The following is a 13689-nucleotide window of genomic DNA, read 5'->3' as shown; positions in this document are numbered from 1 at the left end:
TTTTTTCACAGATTTAAAGGTCTGCGCATGTGCAGCCTGGGAAACTGGATACGTTTTTCCAAAACACTTGGTACCGGATCCAGCATTAATACATTTCAATGGCAAGTGTTCCAGAATTTTGGCCAGAGAAAATACCGCAGCATATTGCAGTATTTTCTCTGGCCAAATACCGTAAAAGGGATGGAACAAAAGAGATCCTGATGCATATTGAACGGATTGCTTTCCATTCAGAATGCATTAGGATAAAAGTGATGCGTTTTTTCCGGTATTGAGTCCCTATGACGGAAGTCAATACCGGAAAACGCTAGAGTGAAAGTACCCTTAATGTACCCTTTAGCAGATGTCCTTTCCCCAAAACTGCCTTTGGGGTAACTCTGACCATGCCTAATCAATAGAAATGCTATGTTAGTTTATAAAACTCATCCCCTTTATTATTCCTACAAGCAATATGATTCAATTTTTGTGGTTTACAAGGTTTCTTACTCATAAAAAAAAGGAGAGTCAAGCGTGAGCTGTGAAGCTAGTGTTTCAATCAATTAGTTATGCCTTAAGCAAGGTGTACCTCATTTAGTAAATAGATTTATGGTGGCATAACTAAATGTGCTCCAAGCATATTGTATATGGAAACCTATGTTTAATTAAATACAAAAAGCTATAACCCAAACCTTTCTGGTGCTGAAAGGGTTTGAAAAGATTTTTGACCAAAGCAAGCAAGAAGAAAAAAAATGATAATCCACAATGACAGAGAATAAGGTGGAAACATAAGGAAGAGAGTGAGTGGGGGAGGGGGGGGGGGGCATATTCCATCCGAAATACCAACCTTCCATAAATCAAGCTCATTTAGGCAATTTTATGGATGTAAATCTATAAACTGTCATGTCAGAATCACTGAGAACATATGGTGTATTTCACCGACCAGATTGCTACTCATAAAACCTAAAATTGATAACCAGCAACAAAAATACAAGAAAGGAGCCTACCATTAGTTTCATCAAATCCTCGGGTTACTTTCTGATCCTTTGCTACTTATCTATTCTCTTGTTTATACTGATATTTAATATGGTTATGTTTTTAATTCTTCACACCCAAGCACAGTTTTAAGCATATAATGTGATATTTTAGAATTTTAAATGCCGTAAATCATCTATGAACCGTGGCTTATCTATCATTATTAGTACAAGATTGTTCAAATTACACAATCAAGTTTCAGACACAGAAATTATTCTGTTCATCCTGATTCCTGATCCATAATCTTCACATGTTTAAAATGGGCATAAAGGCAATACCAAATTGTAATCCCAGGAGCCTGTAGGCACAGAACATCTTCTAGTCTCAGCATATAATAATAATAATAATAATAATAATAATCTTTCTTTGTATAGCACCAACATATTCCACAGTGCTTTACAATCTGGGATTTCATGTACAAACAAAGCCTTTAAAGTAGGTCATACCTTAAAGTGACTGGCCACCCTTGAATGCAATGTTTTACCTAAAAAGTTTAAGAATTTCTCAATATATCTACATTGAAGTGGTTGTAGCTTTTCTAATACAAAGCTCAAAATCCCCTATATAAATGCACCCAGTTGTGTTTAGCTCTCAAACGCAGACCTTCTGGCCTTATAAAGGGATGCAGGGTATAACAAAAAAAAAACATCACATGCAGGCTGTGTGCAGCCACCACAAGGGGGAGTTTACAAACTAACTGCATACCGTTATACATCAAACTTATTGATTGGCAAACTGGTCCTTTCCTAGCATTTCTGGCAGGTTAGGCTGCAGCAGGCAGTTCAGAGCAACAGGTACCACAGTAACCATCTTAAAGTTACATGGGGATTGCAGACATCAAAATAGTTCCAGGGCTATAAAAGGAGGATGGTTTTCATCAGTAGGTTCTTACACAATCCAAAAACAAGAGCCAGAAATGAAAGCTTTCTACATAGTTCCCAGCTGTATATAGAGCCATGGTACATTTGTAATTAAATTGTTATGGGATAGTTGTGGAACCATTGTATCAACTAAACAGATTTGATTTGGGGCTACTCCTAGGGTATTATCCTGGTAGTCCCCTGGTCTTCAGTTTTTAATCACTATACAGGAATTTGGACTTTACTGCAGGGGAACAACCAGGTGCTACCTCTTGGAGTAGAAACCTTTTGGTTGACAGTTGACACACTGGGGTCAAGAGACACTGATGCAAAGCACCAAAGAATAGTGCAAAAACCGTAGTCGGGGACAGGCAGGGCAGGTAGAGTACATGCAATCTCCTAAACAGTCCAAGGTCAGGGTGGGCAGCTCAGAGTCAGTATAGAGATGAGGTAGAGATCAGATTAGGCAACAAAGGGTCAAAACCTGAAAACAGGCAGAGGTTGGTACACGGACAGCGCACAACTGCAAGGACAATAGCAGACTAGAATTTATTGCTCATGCACCTTCCACAGGAGAAGTTGCCTAAAGTACCCCAAGGTTGCCAGCCATGGACTGGGATAGATTAGTGTGCATGAGCTGTCCTTTTAAAAACTGAGGGGAACATGTACTTCCTATAGGCAGAGCAATCCTGAGAGCCAGGTCCACGAGAAAGAAGAGGAGAGCAGGAGGCAGGTTTGCAGAGCAGTGGAACACAAAGACAGGTTTGCAGAGCAGTGGTGGTCGTGGTTCACTGTTATAACAGTGTCCCCCACCCAGGGGCGTCGCTAAAGGCTCATGGGTCCTGGTGCAAGGGTTCAGCTTGGGCCACCTTCCCTCAGAGCTTTGTGGCCACGGGCGGGGAAGCACATAGCCTTTATGCTGCCTGAGGCAAAAATTTAAATGCCCCCCCCCCCCCATTGCCAAATTCTTGACCTAACCCCTTCCCTCTGGACAGATGCTTAACCTGACCAGCATGCACTTTCTATAATACTGGTGTCTTCTTATGTGGCACAAGGGTCTTTGGTCCCCCTCAGACTCCTGGGCCCGATAGCGACTGCTACACTCCTGCCCCCACTCCTTCCACTCTTCTTTGGTCCAGAATGCTGCAAAAATGTATTCAGAACAACAAAAGAATTGTTTTATAAGGTCTTCCCTCTCTCCCAAAACCTTTCCAATTTACCAGGATGAAGGATTTACCTCTGACTTCATATCTAGAATATCATTAACTTCATACTCATTCTTTGTACCAACAGCAGTAGGATTAGGAACCAAACATCTAGAGTGGTTGAACACAGCAGGTTTGAGAAGGTAAACATGAAAATAATTAGTGAAGTGTAGAAATTAAGGAAGGCGTAACTTGTAATGGACCTGGTCTCAAAATCACAAAAGGACCAATTATAGCATAAGGTGCCTACTTATACAAGGGTACCTTGAGTCTAATGTTTTTGTAGGAAAGCCAGATCTTGTGGTGGAGTCCTGCATCTATGATCAATGGATATATGCATGTGAGCAGAATCCTGTAAAAGAAAAGCCTTAATCTTTTGCCATAACTGCTGTAATTATTGACAGTGGATTCGGCTGCTGGAACTCAAGAAGAGACGGGTATGGAAAGAGGAACACACATATGTAGACCATACACAACTAAGAAAGGAGATTTTACAGTCAACTCACTTGTAGTATTGAGCGCGAATATTCTAATCGCAAATTTTATCACGAATATCGGCACTTCAAGAATTTGCGAAGATCTAGAATATAATGCTATATCTTCGTAATTGCGAATATTCTAGATTTTTTTTATCCTTATTATGCTATCTATTTTCCATATTTTTTTATAGTTATTATTTCACCTAATTCAATATAATTCTAGAGAAGCTCCACCAGCAAGCTACTGGAGCCCAGCCTATCAGTTACCAGCTGATAAAAAATGGAATTAAATCAATAATAAATCAGGCTGGCTCACAGTATATTTGAATACACAAAATTTATTATCCCAATAAATGTAATATAAAAATATAAAAATATTAAAACATGACCTTATTCCATATCAGCATATACACATATAGAAAAAAATAATGCGGAGCTCACGCATGTATCTATAAAACTGGAGTACTCCAATACATGTGACCTCTTTGCTTTCAAATATTATCAATTTTCTCCCATATACAAAATAATTCAACAACTTAAGATTATAACAATCGTATGACTAAGTGCAATTTTACCAGTAGTTGGAACCTATATAGTTCGAAGGAGAATGCCCTTGTTGCGATTTTTGAATTTTAAAATCGCACTCAGCAGCGCTTGCAGCTGGTAGATACCTTGCTTGCAGCCCGTCCATGTTTACTGCCGCCTCGTTCACAGTGATCGCTCGTGTCGATATACGTGGCGTCACACGTGATGAACCAAAAAAAGGATTCGCTGATCCAGATAGATGTAATGAAATACGCAATTCACTGTTGTGTGACGTAGCTAGTTCAGCAGAGTCCGATTGGCGTGATTGGTATAACAGAGGCCTTTGAAGCAGAGTTTGATTTTGGTATAAAATTCAATTTGATGCAGCAGAGTCAAATCGGTACATAAAACATACCTGCACCGTCGGATCGGCTGAGATGGTATTTTAGCCTGATGTCCATTGATGACGGTATCTGACTCACCGCCCTCGATGTAAACAAATTCAATAGAATAAAAATAAAAATAATCGCAAGATCCTTTAGCGATGTTTGGGAGAAACGCACAGAAAGCTGGGTCACATTCACACTAGACGCGTTTCGGAACACAAGTTCCTTTCTCAGTAGTGAAATATAAAATGCATTTTATATTTCACTACTGAGGAAGGAACTTGTGTTCCGAAACAGGTCTAGTGTTAATGTGACCCAGCTTTCTGTGCATTTCTCCCAAACATCTCTAAAGGATCTTGCGATTATTATTATTTACTATTAATACATTTTTATTAAAAGTGTTTTTTAACCTATCATTAATATTTTTTTTTTTTAGATGTTATATTATTAAAACATTACATATAATATACAATATATAACAGACAATCACACAAAGGCTGTATGCCAAAAGCCAGGTATGTGCAAGCCAACAACCTATCCATGCGACAGGTACAGTCGGCATACTTTACAATGGCAGCCTTGTGCACTATGAGATAACTAGCAATAATCACACCACAGATAAACCTTATGGGCTATGATATTGCCAGGACCAGCTCTCATCTCATAAGCCTCAAAGTATAGAAAGGTTATTGAATATAATATAAGGACAATTAGAAAACTGACAATTTTTATGCTGCTGTCCTAAGCAGTGAGAGAAGAGTTAGCTGGCATAAAAAAAATAATAATACAATATTTGTCACCCTAATGATAATGATCTAGGTGTGCAGGTCCCCCCAAGCCATCCAACTTAATAAAGCAACTTTGAGGCTTACTAGTTCTCAGTCAGATCAGAGCTGGATTTGAATGTCTCATAGTGCACAAGGCTGCCATTGTAAGGTATTCTGACTGTACTTGTCTTATGGATAGGTTATTGGTATACAGCCTTTGTGTAATTGTCTGTTTATTATATGTTAAAGTTTAATGAAATTGCGTGCGCAATATGCGCATATTACATTACTGATTTTTGCTAATTTGGGGCGAATATGTGGCAAAAAAATCACATAATATCACAAATTTGAATATTGTCTATGCTGCTCATCACTACTCACTAGGGTAGTTATTGTAAGAGAACTCCATCCAAGGAAGCAACGAAACCCAGTCATCATGGTGTGCATAAAAGAGGTGTCACAAAAAATTAACTAAAATCTGATTAATGCATTCCACTTGCCCATTGGATTGTGCCTGGTAAGGCTCCTTTCACATCACCGTTTCTCCTTTCCGTTCTCCGGCTCCGTTGAGGAGCAGGAGAACGGAAAGGACAGATTCTGCAGATAACTGAGACCTAACTGAGCGTAACGGAGCCTAAAGACCCCAATAGACTATAATGGGGTCCGTTTGATGTCCGCTCATAATATGATTTTTGAGCAAGATGAAAGTCCAGATGTCAGAATTTAAAAATACATTGCACACCTAGATCAGATACAATATGTAAGGACAAATCATGTAGCCAGAAAATGTATTTCAGGAACAATTAGCCAGTTTACAAGCAGAAGGAAGACCGGACATGGGCACAAAGTCATCCATTTTAGAAAATCAGTCAGCCACCACTTAGATTATAGTGCATTTCAAAGAAGGAAGAAGATCTGATATAAAATCCATGACTATATGCTGCCATGGCGCTTCAGGTAGAGGCATATGAGGCAGGAGTCCTGAAGGTTATTGTTTAGGAGTCTTATTCTGGGCACAGGTGGTACAGGAAGCTACATAATCTTTGATGACCCAGAGATTGAAGACCAGCAATAATGTTGGGAGATAAACATAGCAGTTTTGTAGAGACCTGGGTGGCCAACAAGTTTGGAGTGATGCCTTCAGGCCAGGACTTGATTCCTTTTGGCCACAGGGACATTTATATCTTGCCAATCATTATGTCCTTAAGCTGGACTGCAGCAACGGAAAAGATGCGAGCAGGATTAATGATGTGCTAGGGTTCCTCTACCCAATCAGCAGGGTCAAACGAGCAAGAGAGGGAATTTGCCTTGACCTTCTTGTTAGTTGAATGGAAAGGTTGAATAAAATAAAACTGTGCAAAGAACAAGGACCACCAGGTATCCATTCCTTCGCATTTACCCCTGCTAGGCATTCTGTGTATATTTCTGTAAAACTGTAAAACACACATTGCAAACTTATAATGCAATAATGTGCCCTACTATCAATATAACAATGCAGTAAAGGTGGTTCTGTCTACTGTGTAATTTGCGTTTAACAACACTGGTTCAAAAAGATTTCTGTACTATAAAACACACGTTAAACCTTGTAATGTGATAATGCCACTGTCTATCACCAATATAACGATGCAGGAAAGGCGATAATATTTCTGTCTATGGTGTAATTTGGATTTAATTTCACTAGTAGAAAAATGGGATTATTGCTGTAAAATGCTTCTGCTTTAATGCAACAAGTTTAGTAACACTGATATTATGCACTGAAAAATGTGCTGTGCTGGCAATAAGCCTATGTAGAAACTTGAGGTTTAGAAGAAAAAAAAACACAATTTTTTGCAAGTGGCTGTGTACTGCAGAAATGCTAGAACGAGGTTCTGCTGCAGGTGTATTATTAAGCGCTGTACCCCAGCCCTTACTTCCTCAAAGCTTTCCCTGATCAAAGTCCCTATTATTCTACACAATTATTTATTTCTATTCCTTCCCTCATCTATTCTGCTACACTAGAATAGATGCTTGCTTTTGCCTGTATATACTGTCTAAAATAGTTTTCTGACACACGCTGCAAAGACCCATTCATTCTCATCAACAGTTCCACACAGAATGATGTTCTGCACAGGCATCTTCCTGCCTGCTGCCACCTCTGATTGTTTTTTCAGCCCCGGAGCCAATCATAGCAAGGCTTCCCCTTCACTTCTTCCCAGGTTCATGTGACCATTCTTCTTCTTCCTCCTTGTGGTTTGCCTGCCAACATGTGCAGTAATATGTCGCTGAACACCGTTTTACTCAATTCATCCAAAGCAAAATCAGTAAAGTTTCAGGTTTGTGTGACGGAAGAATTTTTGTGAAATTCTTAACAAACCAGGAGTTGTTTCATTCATCTCTAATATACTTATCTGAACAAGCAGCTACTGAAGCCTCCAGCAGACCACTCCAATCCAGGAAGTAGTATAAACCGCAAAGTAATGCAGTATGGGAGGGGATTTAAAGGGATGCAATCAGTGCAACTAGATGACAGCTGAGAGAGGGAAACGAACTGACAAAACAAAAGCAAAACAAAAGAACCTCTTGCTTGAGGTCAGAGCTTCTCAGATATCTGGCGGTGACACTCAACTTTGGTTTCATCTGTCCACAGAATATTTTGCCAGTACTGCTGCAGAACATCCAGGTGCTCTTGTGCAAACTGTAAACGTGCAGCAATGTTTTTTTTGGATAGCAGTGGCTTCCTCTGTGATATCCTCCCGAGAAATCCATTCTTGTTTAGTGTTTTACGTATCGTAGATTCGCTAACAGGGATGTTAGCATATGCCAGAGACTTTTGTAAGTCTTTAGCTGACACTCTAGGATTCTTCTTCACCTCATTGAGCAGTCTGCGCTGTGCTCTTGCAGTCATCTTTACAGGACGACCGCTCCTAGGGAGAGTAGCAGCAGTGCTGAACTTTCTCCATTTATAGACAATTTGTCTTACCGTGGACAGCAAGGCTTTTGGAGATACTTTTATAACCCTTTCCAGCTTTATGCAAGTCAACAATTCTTAATCGTAGGTCTTCTGAGAGCTCTTTTGTGCGAGGCATCAGTCACATCAGGCAATGCTTCTTGTGAACAGCAAACCCAGAACTGGTGTGTGTTTTTTATAGGGCAGGGTAGCTGTAACCAACACCTTCAATCTCATCTCATTGATTGGACTCCAGTTGGCTGACACCTCACTTCAATTAGCTCTTGGAGATGGCATTAGTCTAGGGGTTCACATACTTGTTCCACCTGCTCTGTGAATGTTTACATGGTGTGATCAATAAAACCATGGTAACATTTAATTCTTTGTGTGTTATTAGTTTAAGCAGACTGTGATTGTCTATTGTTGTGACTTAGATAAAGATCAGATCACATTTTATGACCAATTTGTGCAGAAATCCATATCATTCCAAAGGGTTCACATACTTTTTATTGCAACTGCATATATATACACAGTGGATATAAAAAGTCTACACACCCCTGTTAAAATATCAGGTTTCTGTGATGTAAAAAAATGAGACAAAGATAAATAATTTCAGAACTTTTTCCACCTTTAATGTGGCCTATAAACTGCACCACTCTATTGAAAGACAAATTGAAATCTGTTAGGTAGAGGGAATAAAAAATATAAAAATAAAATAATATGGTTGCATAAGTGTGCACACCCTTAAACTAATACTTTGTTGAGGCACTTTTTGGTATGAGTCTATCAGCATGGCACATTTTAACTTGGCAAGATTTGCCCACTCTTCTTTGCAAAAACACTCCAAATCTGTCAGATTGCAAGGGCATCTCCTGTGCACAGCACTCTTCAGATCACCCCACATATTTTCAATCGGATTCAGGTCTGGGCTCTGGCTGGGCCATTCCAAAACTTTAATCTCCTTCTGGTGAAGCCATTCCTTTGTTGATTTGGATGTGGGTCATTGTCATGCTGAAAGATGACGTTCCTCTTCATGTTCAGCTTTCTAGCAGAAATCTGAAGGTTTTGTGCCAATTATGACTGGTATTTGGAACTGTTAATAATTGCCTCTAGCTTAACTAAGGCCCCAGTTCCAGGTGAAGAAAAACAGCCCCAAAGTTGGTGATGTGCAGTGTTGTTTTTGCACCAAACATATCTTTTGGAATTATGGCCAAAAAGTTCAACCTTGGTTTCATCAGACCATAACACCTTTTCCCACATGCTTTTGGGGGACTTCAGATGTGTTTTTGCAAAATGTAGCCTGGCTGGGATGTTTTTCTTCGTAAGAAAAGTCTTCCGTCTTGCCACTCTACCCCATAGCCCAGACATATGAAGGAATGGGATAATGTTGTCACATATACCACACAGCCAGTACTTGCCAGATATTTCTGCAGCTCCTTTAATGTTGCTGTAGGCCTTTTGGTAGCCTCCCAGACTAGTTTTCTTCTCGTCTTTTCATCTATTTTGGAGGGACGTCCAGTTCTTGGTAATGTCACTGTTGTGCCATATTGTCTCCACTTGATGATGACTGTCTTCACTGTGTTCCATGGTATATCTAATGCCTTGGAAATTCTTTTTTACCCTTTTCCTGACTGATACCTTTTGACAATGAGATCCCTCTGATGCTTTGGAAGCTCTCTGTGGACCATGGCTTTTGCTGTGGGATGTGACTAAGAAAATTCGACTAGAGCAGCTGAACATTATTTGGGGTTAATCAGAGGCACTTTAAATGATGGCAGGTGTATGCTGACTCCTATTTAACATAATTTTGAATGTGATTGCTTAATTCTGAACACAGCTACATCCCCAGTTATAAGAGTGTGCACACTTATGCAACCACATTATTTTAGTTTTTTTTTTGTTTTCTTCCCTACACCTAAAATATTTCAGTTTGTTTTTCAATTGAGTGGTACATTTTTTTACAGCACAGAAACCGGACATTTTAACAGGGGTGGGTAGACTTTTTATATTCACTGTATATATGTGTGTGTATATATACAGTACAGACCAAAAGTTTGGACACACCTTATCATTCAAAGAGTTTTCTTTATTTTCATGACTATGGAAATTGTAGATTCACACTGAAGGCATCAAAACTATGAATTAACACATGTGGAATTATATACACAACAAAAAAGTGTGAAACAACTGAAAATATGTCATATTCTAGGTTCTTCAAAGTAGCCACCTTTTGCTTTGATAACTGCTTTGCACACTCTTGGCATTCTCTTGATGAGCTTCAAGAGGCAGTCACCTGAAATGGTCTTCTAACAGTCTTGAAGGAGTTCCCAGAGATGCTTAGCACTTGTTGGCCCTTTTGCCTTCACTCTGCGGTCCAGCTCACCCCAAACCATCTCGTTTGGGTTCAGGTCCGGTGACTGTGGAGGCCAGGTCATCTGGCGCAGCACCCCATCACTCTCCTTCATGGTCAAATAGCCCTTACACAGCCTGGAGGTGTGTTTGGGGCCATTGTCCTGTTGAAAAATAAATGATAGTCCAACTAAACGCAAACCGGATGGAATAGCATGCCCTGCAAGATGCTGTGGTAGCCATGCTGGTTCAGTATGCCTTCAATTTTGAATAAATCCCTAACAGTGTCACCAGCAAAGCACCCCACACCATCACACCTCCTCCTCCATGCTTCACGGTGGGAACCAGGCATGTAGAGTCCATCCGTTCACCTTTTCTGCGTCGCACAAAGACACGGTGGTTGGAACCAAAGATCTCAAATTTGGACTCATCAGACCAAAGCACAGATTTCCACTGGTCTAATGTCCATTCCTTGTGTTCTTTAGCCCAAACAAGTCTCTTCTGCTTGTTGCCTGTCCTTAGCAGTGTTTTCCTAGCAGATATTCTACCATGGAGGCCTGATTCACACAGTCTCCTCTTAAGGCCTCATGCACACGACCGTTTTTTTTTGCGGTCCGCAAAAACGGGGCCCGTAGGTCCGTGATCCGTGACCGTTTTTTCGTCCGTGGGTCTTCCTTGATTTTTTGACGATCCACGGACATGAAAAAAAAGTTGTTTTGCCTGGCCGTGCGGAGCCAAACGGATCCGTCCTGAATTACAATGAAGGGGTTAATTGTGCGTATCATAGCCCCCTGTAAGAGATCAGGGCTGCCAGGCAACAGGGGGCAGACCCCCCCCTCCCCATTTTGAATATCATTGGTGGCCAGTGTGAGGCCTCCCCCGGCCCCCCTCCCTCCCTCTATTGCATTATTAACATTGGTGGCCAGTGTGCGGCCTCCCCTCCCTCCCTCTATTGCATTATTAACATTGGTGGCCACTGTGCAGCCTCCCCCGGCCCCCCCCCCTCCCTCTATTGCATTATTAACATTGATGGCAGTGTGCGGCCTCCCCCGGCCCCCCTCCCTCCCTCTATTGCATTATTAACATTGGTGGCAGTGTGCGGCCTCCCCCGGCCCCCCCCCTCCCTCTATTGCATCAATAACATTTGTGGCAGTGTGCCGCCTCCCCTTCCCCCCCCTTCCCCCCCGATCATTGGTGGCAGCGGAGTTGCGATCGGAGTCCCAGTTTAATCGCTGGGGCTCCTATCGGTAACCATGGCAACCGGGACGCTACTGCCATGGTTACTTACCATGGTTGCCATGGTTACTTAGCAATAGTAGAAGCATCATACTTACCTGCTGGCTGCTGCGATGTCTGTGTCCGGCCGGGAGCTCCTCCTACTGGTAAGTGACAGGTCTGTGCGGCGGATGCCAATCTTGTGTGCATCCGTCATATTTTTTTGACAGACAGGATACACGGATCACGGTCTCGGCTGCAAAACGGTGCATTTTCAGATTTTTCCGCGGACCCATTGAGAGTCAATGGGTCCGCGAAAAAAAAAAAGAAAAACGGCACAACGGCCACGGATGCACACAACGGTCGTGTGCATGAGGCCTAACAGTTGTTCTAGAGATGTGTCTGCTGCTAGAACTCTGTGTGGCATTGACCTGGTTTCTAATCTGAGCTGCTGTTAACCTGCGATTTCTGAGCCTAGTGACTCGGATGAACTTATCCTCCGCAGCAGAGGTGACTCTTGGTCTTCCTTTCCTTGGGCGGTCCGCATGTGAGCCAGTTTCTTTGTAGCGCTTGATGGTTTTTGTGACTGCACTTGGGGACACTTTCAAAGTTTTCCCAATTTTTCGGACTGACTGACCTTCATTTCTTAAAGTAATGATGGCCACTCGTTTTTCTTTATTTGAATTTGTATTATGGCAAGAAAAAAGCAGCTAACAGTCTATTCAGTAGGACTATCAGCTGTGTATCCACCTGACTTCTCCACAACGCAACTGATGGTCCCAACCCCATTTATAAGGCAAGAAATCCCACTTATTAAACCTGACAGGGCACACCTGTGAAGTGAAAACCATTTCAAGTGACTACCTCTTGAAGCTCATCAAGAGAATGCCAAGAGTGTGCAAAGCAGTAATCAAAGCAAAAGGTGGCTACTTTGAAGAACCTAGAATATGAGAAATTTTCAGTTGTTTCACACTTTTTTGTTATGTATATAATTCCACGTGTTAATTCATAGTTTTGATGCCTTCAGTGTGAATCTACAATTTTCATAGTCATGAAAATAAAGAAAACTCTTTGAATGAGAAGGTGTGTCCAAACTTTTGGTCTGTACTGTAAAAAAAAAAAAAAAAAAAAAAAAAAAAAATATATATATATATATATACATATATATATATCCCACTGTTCTGTGAGGTGCTTGTGCCTCTGACCACAATAGGAAATACCTACTCTCTACATCCTTCCTCCTGCACTTCCTTGGTGCCCTCCTCTGAATTGTACAATACTATGAGCATTACATAGATACTGTATAATTTACACATTGTTTGTCGGGGCTCTTCCACTAGAGGCTTATATGGTACCTACTGTGCCTGTAGGTTAATCCGGCCCTGCAGAAATTTACCAGTTGTGTTAGATTTTTTACTTTGTATTTAGTGTAAACTGCAACACGATAGGTATGTTACCCACATATGTTTTATCCATTCCATCATCTACTAAGAATGTTCAAGATTCAGAACTTCAAAATAACAGCCAACATTCTCCATAATGCATTGTAAGGGATCGCCTTCTTTCAGGGGGTCACAATCACAGATTTCTTCACGGACACCAGGATTAAAGTCCAAATGATGGTTTATTTTCACCAGCCCAAACATAAACAATAGGCACTTGCTAATACAAGCATCATATCCCTGACTCACCTAAAGAGCACAGCTTAGTCAGTATGCTCATCAACCAACAGTCCACACCAGGAAGAGATCTTTACATAGCCTCATGGGTCCTCAGTTCTCCTGGCTGGAACCACTCAGAGCCTCTGCAGGTCTCTGTTCCAAATCACTCTCTCTATTTGATGCACTTATATAGCGCTACTATATTTCACAGTGCTTTACAGACATTAGTATCCAACTGTACCCAATGGGCTCACAATCAGTATGTCTTTGGGGTGTGGGAGGAAACCAGAGAGGACCAAGAGGAAACC

The 13689-nt window shown here is 41.1% G+C and overlaps 1 protein-coding gene across 1 annotated transcript in view; it reads left to right on the top strand.

Annotated features, from left to right (window-relative positions):
• AKAP6 (A-kinase anchoring protein 6) overlaps window positions 1-13689 on the top strand; it is a 378396-nt gene that overhangs the window by 203947 nt on the left and 160760 nt on the right. The window lies entirely within an intron of this gene.

This window comes from Bufo gargarizans, chromosome 11, assembly GCF_014858855.1.
Source record: "Bufo gargarizans isolate SCDJY-AF-19 chromosome 11, ASM1485885v1, whole genome shotgun sequence".
In the NCBI taxonomy this organism is placed as follows: domain Eukaryota; kingdom Metazoa; phylum Chordata; class Amphibia; order Anura; family Bufonidae; genus Bufo; species Bufo gargarizans.
This window is presented reverse-complemented; position numbering and strand designations above follow the sequence as displayed.